This window comes from Monodelphis domestica, chromosome 4 (assembly GCF_027887165.1).
Source record: "Monodelphis domestica isolate mMonDom1 chromosome 4, mMonDom1.pri, whole genome shotgun sequence".
Taxonomy (NCBI): Eukaryota; Metazoa; Chordata; class Mammalia; order Didelphimorphia; family Didelphidae; genus Monodelphis; species Monodelphis domestica.
The window spans coordinates 248,338,824-248,353,688 of NC_077230.1; the positions used below are offsets into that span (position 1 = coordinate 248,338,824).

The 14,865-nt window shown below is 36.1% G+C and overlaps 1 protein-coding gene across 1 annotated transcript in view; it reads left to right on the forward strand.

The window, feature by feature from the left end:
* GUCY1A2 (guanylate cyclase 1 soluble subunit alpha 2) overlaps nucleotides 1–14,865 on the forward strand; it is a 424,115-nt gene that overhangs the window by 392,457 nt on the left and 16,793 nt on the right. The gene's annotated exons all lie outside the window — the stretch shown is intronic.

Genomic DNA, 14,865 nt, shown 5'->3' on the forward strand with positions numbered 1-14,865 from the left:
ATTAAGAAATACTCTGTAAGCTCTGTTTAAAGAGCCTCACGGCAAATGTATGTTTAATTGGCAACAATACTGAAGACATCCCTTTCAGGGTTCTTGCCTGAATGCCCCTTTAATTTTAGTATACTACTGAGAATAGCAATAATAGGGGTCCCAAAGGCTTCAATGGCTTAAAAATCCCACTTAGACTTTTGGGACACACTGTAGCCATGGACTGTGCTGACAATTCAAACTCCTTTTGATTAGTCTGATCCACTTCAATTAAATTAATAAATATACATTTTGTGCCTCCTTTGTGTGAGACAGTATGGCAGGAGCTATAGGAAGTACACACAAAAAAAATCCCAACCACTTATCACTTCTCCTCAAAGAGTTTATAATCTAGTTAGTGAGAAAAGATTTAAATGTGTTAACAGTTAAATAATTGTTATCATCATTAGGATTAGACATTATCATATTATAGATATAAGTAAAATTCATTGAAATAAGAGAAATATCACAAAGTAGTACATGAGTAATGGCCAATTGAATTATATAGAAAATAAGAAATATTATAAATAAGAAGGATAAACTGCACCAAGCCAAGGTGATTAGGAAAAGCTTAATGGATGAAAGAGGGCAAGGGATGAATAGAATTTAAATAGATTTGTAGGGATGGGTGGGAAGGACTTTTAGGAAGTGTAATGGAAAATCAAACAGGTGACTTATTAAAACAAATATTCATCCAACCTTGCTTAAAGGCAAATAATGCAGCTGGGGCCACCCACCACCTTGGAAGGTATCCATGACTTTTGGAAAGCTCCAATGGGCACAAAATCCTTCCCTGAATTAAGCTAAAATTAGTCACTCTAGAGTCAGTCAGTAAATTCAGTAATGAACATATATTATGTCCACAATGCATGGAGACACTGTGCTAATATTAAGGATGCAAATAAAGGGGGGTGGGACAGTAAGGTTATCAGGGAGCTCATGGTCTAATGGGGGATATAACAATCAAACAACTATGTGCAAACAAGATCTATACAAGAGAAATTGGAAATAATCAACAGAAGGAAAACACTAGTACCAAGAGAAATCCAGAAAGGTGTGTTGTAGAAGAAAGTATTTAAGCTGATATTTGAAAGTAGACATGGAAACCAATAGGCAGAACTAGGGAATTCTGTACCGAGGCAATAAATAGCTAGCAAAAATTCCCAGTGTTAGGAGATAGAATGTATTGTGTGAGCAACAGCCAGGAGACCAGTGACAATGGATTGTTGAGTAGGTGGAGTGGGATAGGATTTAAGATGAATGGAAATAAAGAAAGGAGTCAGCTTAAGAAGGGCTTTAAAAGCTAAACAGAAGAATTTATATTTTATCCTGGAGCTAATGGGAAGTCACTGAAGTTTGTTGGATGGTGGCTAAGGAGTAAGGAATGGTAATGTTGTATGTGACAAGAGCATATCTTCAAATTAGAAAGATCAGTTTGATAGTTGACTGGTCAAGGAACTGGAATGGGGAGAGATTTGAGACAGGAAGACAAGAATAAATATAATCCGTCCCTCCTATGACAGCCCTTCACATATCTGAAAATAGTTACAATGCCCCTTGTACATCTAAGTCTTCTTTGTTCATTTTCAGATGTTTTCCAATTATGTCTGGCCATTTGTGACTCCTCTGGGGATTTTTTGGCAGAGATACTGAAGTGGTTTGCCATTTCATTGTCCAGCTCATTTTACAGATGAGGAAACTGAGGCGAACAGGGTTAAGTGACTTGGCCAGGGTCATATAACTAGTAAGTGTCTGAGGCCATATTTTAACTCAGGAAGATGGAGTCTTCCTGACTCCAGTCCTGCCATCTAGCTGCCCCAATTTGGACTCTATCCTTTAAACAATAGGAAACCATCAAGCATTCATAATGATCAAAGTAATGCTTAAAGAAAATTAATTTAGTCCTGTTGGACAAGTTAGATTTAAAGTAAGCATTGGGGACAGAACAGTCTGGGGACTATTGAAGGTACAAAGTGAAAACAAAAAAAACCAACAGAATTTGGATGCTGGCAGTCAGAAGGGACATCTATAGGAGGTATTTTTAAGGAAGAATCAATAAACTTTAATGACTCAGTTGTATACAATTCAACAGTAAGATACTAGACTAGAAGAAAATATTTGGATAGAATAATGATGAAAGAGATTCAAACAAAGTAATGAACTTGGGACCTTTGTTTAAATCCTCACTTGGCCACTTATGACCTTAGACAAATCGTTTATCATATCTTGGCTTCAGTTTCCTCATCTGTAGGATAAAGAGTTTGTACTAGATAATCTTTAATTTTCTTTCAGCTTGAAATTTCTGAACACTATAATCCTATGAACTAGATAAGTATTTTTCTCTTCTCCTTGCTCCAAATGGCCACAATGACATTACTTTTCCTTTTGTTCTTTCATTTTTTTCTTCAGCATTTAATTTTCATTATTTTTTCATTTATTTTCAGATTTTCCCCTCAATAGCCATTTTTTTTACTAATGTGTTTTCTTTATCTTTTAAGGGATATAGTTCAAATGATGCTTTATAGTAGTTTTATACTTTTCAGATCTTCATAGTTTAATATAATTTGCTTTTGAAGAATACAGTTATTGAAAATTCATCATTTTAATTTGAATTAGTATTTAATAAAATTTAGTTCTTTGGAGAATCCTGTTTAAAAAGTCCATTGTCATGGTTTTGCCTCTGGATATTTTCTGGTTTTTTGGGGTGTATGAGTGGGTGTCATTCCCTTTTCTCTGACTGAAATCTCTCTGCCCTTTCCCCAATTGTCCACTCAAGTATCTGTCCACGGTTACTGATTCAAATGCAGAGGTCACCATATAACAATTACCAGTTATCAGATAAAATTACATTGTAAATGGCATTCATAACATTGGTCATACATGTTAACTTTAGAGTTCAGGGTCTATCTATTTAAAATATTTAAACCAAAAAATGATAGTAGAAATTGTTGCCTAGCAGCAGCTCAGTAAGAGCAACCCTGCCCCATATTACCTTTATGGACAGATTTCTCACAGGAGCAAGATTTACCATGCTTACATTTTAATCCCTTCCATTTTCTTATCCCCAATTAATTTATTCCATTTTGAGAATCCATAGCACCACAGATACCTTGTTTGGCCCCATTGAAAAAGGGGGGGGGGGTCATTAATCAAGAGGAGAAAGTAGAAAAGACTTCCTGAAGGCTTGAATAGAAATTCAGAATCCAATCCTCCTGCTGGGGCATTATCTCACCTTTGTGGTTCCACAACCCATCATGCCTATTGGAAACAATGTAGGCCAGTTCCCTTCAAAACTATCTATGTATTATTAACTAGAAGTAAGAACTGAATAAACTTCCAGTAGTCCAGATTTTCAAGAAGAATTTGAAATATAATATACTCATTCTTTTTTCCCTAATTGATCCATTTCATAGTTTAGCTTACCCAATATTATAGAATCAAATCATCAACTACTTGATAATTAGCTTTGTTTCTTTTCCCTATCCCCTTACTTCATCTTTCCCTTTCCTAGATACTGATATTAAATGCAGAGCACTTTACTAGGCTTTGAAGATAAAAACTCACAAATAAAATAATGATATTCTCTAAGAGGCAACTTTAGTCATGAAAGTGATACAACAATGAATAATTATTTAATTTATAATAACCTACTAAAGTGGCGATATATGATCTCACATCTGCCACCAACTATTTCTATTATTTCTGTTGGCTATTGGTTGGACTTGCAAAGCTTTAACGCCCCCTTTCTTCTTGAGAAGCTCAGCAACAGCTAACAGGGAAAGGAGACATTAGGTTGACACAAGTAGAAGGCTGACACTTCTTACTAGGACTCCATAGACTGGATTCTCCATGGCCATTGATTTTCTTACAATGCAAGACCTTAAAATGAGTCTGATGGATATCTGCCAGATACTGGCCAAAGACTTACTCAGCAGTCATAGTAACATTCAATCAACAAGTATTTATTCAGAGTTTACTCTATGCCAAATACTATACGTGTTGAGAAAAGAGCAGAAATGATGACTGTTCTCAAGGAACTTACATTTTAAAGATGACAATATTTTGTACATAAAATGGTACATACAAGACACGTTTATAATAGAAGGGAAGGTAGTCTTAGAGAAGACATCACAATTGAGAGGATGGTAAAAAAGCCTCCTAGATAGTTTTAACTGAGATTTAATGTATACCAGAGGTTCTCAGACTGAGTTTAGAAGCAGAGTGAGACACAGCTATTTAAAGGGTATGGAAATGAGAAACAAAAAATTCATTTTTGAAGAATAGCATGTAGGACAAGATGGCAGGATCACAGAGTGCATGGAGGGAAGAATGATAAAAAAGGCTAGAAAGATTAGAAAGAGTTTGGTTATAAAAATATTTAAAAGACAAAAGGAAGTGTTTATATGTGATCTTAGAGGTAATAAAGAGCCATTGGAGTTTATCAAGTAGAAAAATGATGTATGATACCTATAATTTAGGAAAGTCACTTTGGCAGCTTTGTTAAGGATTGAGGTGGATATGAGGAAAAGGTTCATTTTGAAGTTTATTATGATAACTTAGGTAGGAAGTTATAAGAATATGTGCTAAATTAATGATAAAGAGCAGGGAATATATGTGAGAAAAATAGAGAAAGAATTATGAGATTTGGCAACTAATTGGCTATATGGGGTGAATAAAAGTATGAGTCAAGGATGATAATAGTGTAGATTCATAGGATTTTTTTTAAACCCTTGCCTTCCATCTTGGAGCCAACATATTGGCTCCAAGACAGAAGAGTGGTAAGGGCTAGGCAATGGAGGTCAAGTAACTTACCCAGGGTCACACAGCTGGGAAGTGTCTGAGGCCAGATTTGAACCTAGGACCTCCCATCTCTAGGCCTGGCTCTCAATCCACTGAGCCACCCACCTGCCCCCAGATTCATAGGATTTTAACAATAGGTGGTGTCATAGAAGGAAGGTAGTACAACTCTACTCATATCATGTATCCTGCCTCTAGTATTTTTATTAAATTTAATTCTCCAAACACTTGTTAAGAATTTTCTAGCTGCAAATGTATTAACTAGAAGTTGTCTATCCTTCACTTCACATCCCATCAAACCATCCACCCTGTTATGATTCATTCTGGCTTACCAGACATCCAGAGGCCAGCCCTAGGTGGAATTAATGTACTCAGTTTCACAAGTCCCACTATGGGGCTGAGTGGTTTTGACTGAATGAGTGAACACAAACTGACATAGCCCTCTATATCTAGCCAGCCAAGGGCAAACCCTCCAGACCATGTTTTGTATTCCATCCAGCTGTCCCCCCTAGTCATCTTAGTGTGTGTATCCTTCTTCTCCCAACTCTTTTTACTACGATTACTCTGGAAACTAAAATAAAATCCATGCTTCTGAAAAGGACAAAACAGTTAACCTCTCAACTGTTTCACTTATAATTTCTATGTTGTCCTTCCCAAGACACCACTCCTCTTATGAAATAGCCTCCTCATTAGCAAATAATCTCCTTGTGGGCAATGAATTCTCATTTTTATGTTTACATCCCGCACACTTGGGAAATTGTTTAGCATAAAGAAAGGACTTAATAATGATTTTCATCTATTCATTTCAGAGCTCACTATACAGAGAGCTCACTCTGTTTTAACTTAACTCCAATTATGAGAAAATTTTGCCTTATACTGAACCAAAGTTTATTTTACCCATCCACTGTATACTTTTAGTCCTAGATCTTCCCTTTAAAGGATAACCAAAAAATGGCATCTGTAGCTAATTTGTCTCATTCATAGCTAATTTGTCTCATTCAAGCCTCAGAATACTTTTCAAGGTTTGCATATTTGTTGTTCAGTTGTTTTCAGTCATGTCTGACTTTTTGTGATCCCATTTGGAGTTTTCTTGGCAAAGATACTGGAATGGTTTGTTATTTCCTTCCTGAGCTGTTTTTACAGATGAGGAAACGGAATCAAATAGGTTTAAGTGACTCTCTCAGGGTCACACAGCTAGTAAGTGTCTGAAGATGGATTTGAACTCAGGAAGATGAGCGTTCCTGACTCTAGGTTGGGCACTTTATTCACTGGGTCACCTTGCTGCCAATACCTATTTGAACCTTAAAATAGCTCTGTCAGATATGAACTACAGGGGTGATAATCTACATAATATGCTTTGCATACTTTATGAGGTTACAGAATTGTAGGTTACTTTTTTTACGATTTCCCATTTTGCAAATGAAAAGAACTGATTCAGGGACAGTTATTGACAAAGTTAGATAGTAAATGTGAGAAGTCATATTTTATTCCAGGTCTTTCTGACTCCAAGTCCAGCTCTTTATATTTACAGTCACACTGCCTCTCCAGAATCAGGATAATTCCTTTTTTCTCATGAAATCCCTGAAAATATTTGAGGATGCATTTGGTGTAAAATGGCCATTGGATCTAGAATCCAATTGAAGCTCCTCCTATGGGCAAATCTTCCTCTTCTTTGTATCTATTTCTTCATCTTTAAAATGAGAAGTTTGGCCTGAATAACTTATAAAATCCTTTATTGTTACAAATTCCATGTCCCTTTATTCTTATCGAGCCTCTGCTAAACTAAATAGTTCAAGTTCTTAGAGGTCTCCTCCCTGTCCTACTTTAAATATTCTCTCCTTGAGGCATCTTCCATCAAGCAAATTTCTAAACTGTGATTCTCAGACCTGGACCCTCTATGTGTGGTCTGATGATGTGTGGCCTGACCAAGGCACAGTGCATTGGAACTATTACTTTGTTCACTCTGTACATTATATTTTCATCAGACAAATTAATTATTAAAAATAAAATATATATGAAAATACATATTTTGTGCATATATTGTATATATTATATAACTTAAGTCATTCCTTGCCTTCTTGAAGAAAAAGCAAGGTGGGAGAGAGATAATATGTGAACTGGATAAAATAAAAAATAAAAATAAAAAAGGCATGTATAGTATCATGAAGCAATGGAATATAGCCGGATGGAGGCAGTTAGGTAGCCCAGTGGATAGAGTGCTGGGCCTGGAGTCAGGAGGACCTGAATTCAAATTCAGCCTCAGGCATTAATTCTGTGATCCTGAACAAGTCACTTCACCTTGTTTACCTCAGTTTCCTTGTCTGCAAAATGAGCTGAAGAAGGAAATAAAATGTAGTAGGATAAATGAGTAAGAATTTTAAAGAATATTAGGCTTGCTATGTCACAGATATAATTGAGGCTTATAAGGCTTGCAAGCTAAATATGACAATAAAACACTAAAAGCAACAACTATATTGAAATAATGAGGGAGAACATATAAGGGAACAAGAAATAAGAGTATAGTTTGACCAAATAGATGATGATGGATCAAATTGATCAACAAGAATTTATTAAGTATATCCTATGTGCTAAGCACTTGGGATATAAATGCAGAGAATGAGACAATCCTTGCTTTCAGGAAGCTTATATGCTTATATTTTATTAGAGAAAGCATATATCTATATCTCTATATATGCATATGTAAGTGTATATGAACTTGCAAATATATATAAACATATAAGAAGGAAATAAGTATATATCAAGTTTCCCTCTGTGCCTGGGACTATTTTATAAATACTATCACATTTAATCCTCCTTTGGTTATCCCATTTTATAGTTGAGGAAATGGAGGCAGATAGAGATTAAATTAGTTGCCCAGGATCACATAGTTAAATACTTGAAACTGAATTTGAATTCAATTTTTCCCAACTTCATGCCTAATACTTTTCCCACTGTGCCACTTTGCTACCTCTATGCAGGCAAATATGTATGTACTTTATTGTGTAGGTAAATACATACAGAAAAAATATGTGCGAAAAAACACAGGCTTGTTAAATAACAGGTAGTTAGATAAAGAAAGCACAAGCATTTGGGGGATTGGAAAAGGCATTCTTTGAAAAGTGCTCAAATTATGCCTTGAAAGTATTTGAGATGAAGAGGAAATACATTCAATGCATGTGGAATGGCCAGCGAAAATTTATAGGCAGAAATATGGTGAACACAGAAAAGAACAGATTAGCTGTAGTATAGTGTGTAGGAAGAGGGGAGGCAAGATCTAATAAAGTAGGAAAGATAGAATGGGATCAAGTTTCGAAGGACCTTTTTAAAAGCAAAAGGAAGACATATTTCATTGTAGAAAGAGGCAATAAGGAGTCACTAGAATTTACTGAGTAGAAGAGTGGCATAGTTAATGATTGGTTTGTGAAAAAAATATTGTGGAGGAGGCAAAGACACAAGTTGGCATCTGATTAGGTATGTTGGTTGAGAGAGAGAGAGAGAGAGAGAGAGAGTGAAGAGTTGAGCATAATAATGAGATTACAGTCTGAGAATATTGGAGGCATAATAGTACCCTGACAATTAACCAGGGAGTTCAAAAGAGGAGGAAAATGTAATGAATTCTGTTTTGGACATGTTGAGATTGCTATGGAGAAATGCCAGATTGAGAGGTAGGACTATTAGCTTAGCAGTGAGCTCGATCTGTGAATCACTTGAATAGAGATAATAATTGGATCCTTAGGAAACTGCAAAATGAGAGAAAACAGAAATAAAGTCGAGAGCCCAAGATAACCATGTGAGTGACCCATGATTAGTGGGCATGTTATGGATGAAAACTCAACAGAATCGACTGATAAGCAGTTATGCGAGTCACAGGAGAACCAAGAGAAAGCAGCCTCCAAAATCCAGGGATGAAAGAGTATCCGGGAAGGAAAGGTAGACAACAGAGTTAAATGGTACAGGAGGCTGGGGATCAAGAAGAGGCTATTAGATTTGAATTTTAGGACTCTAGTCACTTCGGAGAGAGCAATTTCAGTTGAATAATGGTATCAGAAGCCAGATTCCAGAAGGTTTAGAAGAAAGTATCATGATGCTTCTGTAGAAGAGGTAGGAGGAAGTCCATGATCTTAGCTATGACAAGAAAGCAAGAATGAGTGGAGTTTAGGTGGTGAGGAAGACTGTGAAGTCATTAAGGAAGGAGAGATGGTGTTCTGGATAGGTAACAGCTATCAGAATTTGGATTGTGTGATAAATTTGAATTGAATAAGTCTGAAAGGAGAGGTTGCTGAGAGTTGGTGTTAAAGAGACTTTGGAAACAACTCTTTTTGTTGGGAGGAATATTCTGATTCTGCCATCACCATCATCACTACACTAGTGGGTAGGATATTAATAAAAGTGCAATAAGTACTAGAAAGGATGGTATGGGAAACAGAATCAGAGATCAAGTGTCAGTGAGTGTCAAAAGTTTAAAGGAGTGAGAAGAGATTTAAGATGCAAGCATATGCCTAATGCAGGAATTTCTTTTGCTTGAGTAGGTATATTTGCAATGAGTTTCATTTTCCTTGCTTTCTCAGTGGATAGGAGAGGAGGTGGAGTGGAAGGGAAAGAATTCAAAACTGAAAATGAAATAAAATTGAATTGCTAAAAAATGAGAGCAAGATAGTCATGGAACAGGCAGGCACAGTTGAAGGGGCAAGCAGGTCTGGAAAGGCACATTGATGTGATAGGTCTGAAGGGTATGGGAAGTAGGTAGAGAACAGCTGAGGTCAGTGAAGGGCAGGCTGATCTTCAGCAGATAGCTGTTCAGTTGTGACAGGAATAGGAATCATAGTGTTAACTTGCCATGTTGCTGTGATTTAGGAGTCTTAGCTTCATTGTTTGGTTAGTGAGAAGAGGAGACCATAGGCTCTTTGTCTGGAAGTCCTTCAGGGCAGGGTCTGGACAGTTGTTGGAGAAGGCATGTGTTGATTTGTCCATGTTCAGAAGTGCCATAATCATAGACTTAAAGTGGAAAAGAAGCTTAGTGATCATCCAGACAAGACTTGTCATTTTACAGATGAATAAACCGAGGTGGGGAGAGTAGAAATTATTTGCTGAAAGTCATATAGTAATTGGTAGAGCTAGAATTAAAACCAAGATCCTTCAATTCCATATTTGGTGTTCTTTACATTGTATGACATTGTTATCCTTTCCCACTATTCAATTTTTTTTTGCAAATATTATATCAAAATTTCACATTTTGAAATATATACACAAAGTCTGAGGCACAATTATCACATTTATAAGCTTGAGCAATTCACCTCAGCTTCAGGATGCCAGATTCTGAAAGCTGGGGGTGAATTTTGTTGATAGAGGCTGTTCTCCTGCCATTGGGCAAATGCTTGACTCTCCCAAAAGCCATTTGTGGTAAATAATAATTGCCTTTTGTTTACCAGCTCAGGAGGATACTTTTATCTTCTGGGAGTTTGGCATTGTCAGAAATGATGGCAGCTGAGCCAAACCTAATGAATGTGGCCCTGTTTCCATGCCCCTCTTGGGCTATGGATAGGTAGACAGATAAAGCATGCTTGCTATTGATGTTTGTAGGCACATCCATGATTCTGACTATTCATTAAAACTCTCCTCAGCTAGGACTTATGAGAAAGAACACTATCCACATTCAGAGGAAGAACTGTGGAAGTAGAAACAGGAAAAACAATTGCTTGATCACATGGGTTGATAGGGATATGCTTGGGGATGTAGACTCTAAAGGATCACCCTAATGCAAATATCAATAATATGGAAATAGGTCTTGATCAATGACACATGTAAAACACAGTAGAATTGCACATTTGCTATAGGAAGGGCGTAGGAGGTGGGGAGGGAAAGAACATGATTCATGTAACCATGGAAAAATATTCTAAATTAATTAAATAAAATTTTCAATTAAAAAAAATCTCCTCAGCTAAAGGAGCACATAGAGGTTTATAGAAGTGAAAAAAAATACAGTAACCTAACATTAAATGGCTTCTTCATACTTATAATGAATGTTGCTAAATACATATGACTGTACATCAACAAATCAACCACGCTGGGATTAATTTGTGTTTCTGTGAAATTTATGCTTCCATAGCAATCCTTTACTGCAGAAGGAATGGTTTTGTATTCTCAGACAGAGCACTAAAACTAACAGAGGAACTTCAACTTCATAACTGAGAGCACTGGAGGTGCCTGAACAGATCACTCTCTAAATACTCAATCCCTGAGTAAACATTGAATCCTTTGTTCAAATCCATGACTTAGATATCTTTCTGTATCAAGTATGCTATCTAAAATCACTTCAGCTCACTTGCATTGTCTGTGTCTCTGGGTGAAAATTTATACCTCCAGGCTTCTGGAGGTCTGGAGGACTATCTTGTGGACATCATAGAAGGGTTGAATTGTACTTTAAGTCCATTTCTTCTTGTAGTCTCCTTCCTCTTTTTCTCTGTCCATCTGTATCTCTCTCCCTCTTAATTCTATCCTTTTTCACTCTGTTTCTGTCTTGTTCTCCTTTCTTCCTCTTTCTCTCTCTTAAAAGGAAATTATTTCTATTTAGTTTTATCAATAACACAATTATGTACTCCACAAGCAGTTGAATCAATTGTAGACTATACCCAGAGTCCATTTAATATGTTTAGGTAAATTAATTGTAAAAGAAGTTTCTTTTCAGCCAAAGTTCAGAGAGAAGGTGGAAGAGGTGTCACAGAGATGGCAACCAATCAACTGATGTTACTTTCTAAGGAGAAACTGGCAGGCAGAGAGGAAAAGAAGTTTCACAATTGAAACTCCTCGTCCACTCTTTTTTGCTGGCCTATAGATTTCCATTAAACCAAATGAAAGAACCTGGGTAAAATACATATTGTGAGAGAAGCTTAGAACCTATAAAAATAATGAATATTTTTTAGCTCATTTATATTTCTATTTGCTGGATTTCTTCTTTTTATTTTCAGAAAACATAGTAGGAGAGATTTTGATTATAGTTCATATGCTGACCACTGTATCCTATAGTGATCTCCCTAACTCTGAAAGAAATAAAAATTATAGAAATGTAAACAAAGTCCAATTCAATTCAGGCGGAATTTTAAAACTATTTGTATTCAAGGCACAGTATTAGGTGTATGAGCTCCTGGATAAAACCCTAAAAATCCTTCTCTAAAGGCTGTAAGGGAAGAGAAGGGATGGTTTCATATTTTCATATTTGCAACCCCAATGCCTATCACAGGGATATAGTAGGTGCTTAATAAATGCCTTTTGATTCACTGATTTTAATGCAGTAGATTTCTTTGGTTTTATATCTCCCTGTTGACTCATTTTAAACATAGAGTTCTCCAAAAGTCCCTTGATTGTTTTTAAAGATTAATTTCTTTCTAACCACTTTCCCAAATTATTATACTTGTGAATTTGGTTTCTTTTTAACCCACATGGAAGAAGTTAAATTTGTCTTCATTAAATTTGTCCTTATTAGATTTGTCTCAGCTTGGGAACTATGAGAGCCAGCCACTAATCACATTTAGGCTAGAATTATTTGTCTGAATTGGTATTTTCTAAACCCTGTTGTTTGTAGAGAAAATAGAGCAGAATTAAAGGAAGAGAGTACAATGTAATCTGTCCAAAGCTAATCTAAAGAGTTCAGAAAAACTGAGTTTAAGCCCTGCCCCTGACATAGAATTATCTGTGTAACTTTATGCAAGTCATAGTCAGTTTAAATGATGCTAGACAACTCTGTATTGCAAGTAAATTCAATAAAGGTAAACTGAGGTACATACTCATAGCAAAATCAGTTTATTAACAGTGGCTCATAGGATTGTTAACAAAGTGGGTCAGACTAGCCACATTAGTAAGGCCAGCTGCCCGGGTGAATAGTGACTGTTTATTGTCAGACGGGAAAGGAAGGAGGTCTGGTCAATTGTTGAACTTTACAATTGGCTATACTGAAAAAAAAAAAAGAAAAGTGAATTGTCATTCACATGTGGTTAATCATGACCCTCTAACAATTAAGGAATGTTCATTGTTTTATAGGATAAGTACCACTGATCTCATTGTACCCTTGAAGAAAATAAAATCTCTAATGGCATAAGGACTGGAAGGGAGAAAGACATATCTTTTGGGGAATGATATCAGGTTCATCTAGTTGGGTTTTACAGATAATAAGTGGGTTTCCCAGGGGCTAACAGTATGAGTAATAACATTCCCTTTTCATTATAACTGTAAACTAATGTGAGAAGGTGGACTGTATTCCTGAGCTTAACTTTGGGAAAATGAAATATGGCTTGAGTACTTATACAGAATAGGGTCAATTATAGAATAGAATCCCAGTGAATTAACCTAGAAAACTACATGCTAACATTATCTATGTTCTATTGCATTTTATTTACTTTATTATTTCCCTATTAATTTTAATCTGGTTTGGGCAAGGGTGCTGGGTGTGTGTGTATGTGTGTGTGTGTGTGTGTTTATCTGTTTGATCTATTTGTTCTATACAAGGGAAATTATAAAGAAAAAGGGAGGGAAGAAGCTGAAAGGGAATAAGATCTCCCTCTTAGTGTTTGACCTCAAGAGCAATAATGGCATGAGTATGTCTGTATCAAATGGGAGATTTGAATAATTGAAGGTAAGCCCAAAGCATGTCAGTAGGGAGATAACACTTAAAAACTAAATCAATCTTAGGTTATATGAATAAAAATATAATATTCAGAAAGAAAGGGATAAATCCACTTATACTCTCCAATGGTCAGACAAATACCAATATCATCTATTTAGTCCTGGGTGGCATGTCCAACAAAGGATGACCAGAATGGGGAATACTACAGTAGAGTCACATTGTTTAAAAGAACTTTGTAAGAATAACCTGGGGAAGAATTAGAAAAAGCATGAAATCAATCTTCATATACATATTGTCTTGTGGAAGTGACCCTTTATTCTGATTGGCTTCTAGAGGGCACAAACTAGGTTCAGTGAGCAGAAGTTGCACAAAAAAGATTTTGATGTCATATAAGTGAGAACTTCATAACAGTTAGTATTCACTAAAAATGAAAATTGGTTGTCTTGGGTGGTAGTGATTTCACAAGACACAATATAATCAAGCAAGGATGGGATGACCATGTAGTGGATAGGAAGTATGTTTACGGAAAAGATTGGATGCAATGACCCCTCGGTTCCTTCTAATTCTAAAAAACATTTCATCCTGTGAAACTAAGATTTTGATCTTAATTTACATTTTCCCCTGAGATATTTATGGCATTATATATTTTCATGGAACAGCAATGGCAATGATATATTTTTGTGATTATTTTGGTACATTAAGTTTTTTCTTTTTTAAATCCAAATCAACTCAGGTGCTGCTTTCTATAGTTTTTCTCCAATACTGCAATCTATTAGTACTTTCTTACTCTTTAGAGTAACATTTACTTATATGCATGATTGAATGCTCCCCAAGTAGAATGTAGATTCCTTGAAGCAGGACTTTTTTTTTTTCAAGTGAAGTCAACAAACTTTTTAAGCATTTATACTGGGACAGACACTGCGCTCATCTCACCTTTGCACTACCAGCGTAACACAGTGCCTTGCCACTAGCCGACTAGCAAACATTCATGAACAGGACATTCTATCTCTTGGTCTTGGGCTGTCCCCTTGCTTACAATACCCTCCCTCCTTTTATTCTGACTACTGACCTCTCTGACTTTCTTTAAGACTCACCTAAAATCCTACTTTCTGCAGGAAGCATTCTCCAACCCCTATAAATTCTAATGCCTTTCCTCTGTTAATTATTTCCTGTTTCCCTGGTTTTAGCTTGCTTTGTGTATTTGTGTTTGCATGATCTTTCTCCTGTTCCATTGTAAGTTTGTTCAGGGCAGGAACTTTTGCTTTTTTTTGTATCCTCAACACTTAGCACCAGGCCTGGCACCCAGTAGGATCTTGATAAGTGTTTATCAAATTGGACTCAATTGGTAATTCTTCAAAAAAGGCTCCTTGAACTGTTCAAAGTCTGTGTTCTTCCTTGTATATTTTGTTGACATTGCCTTTCCA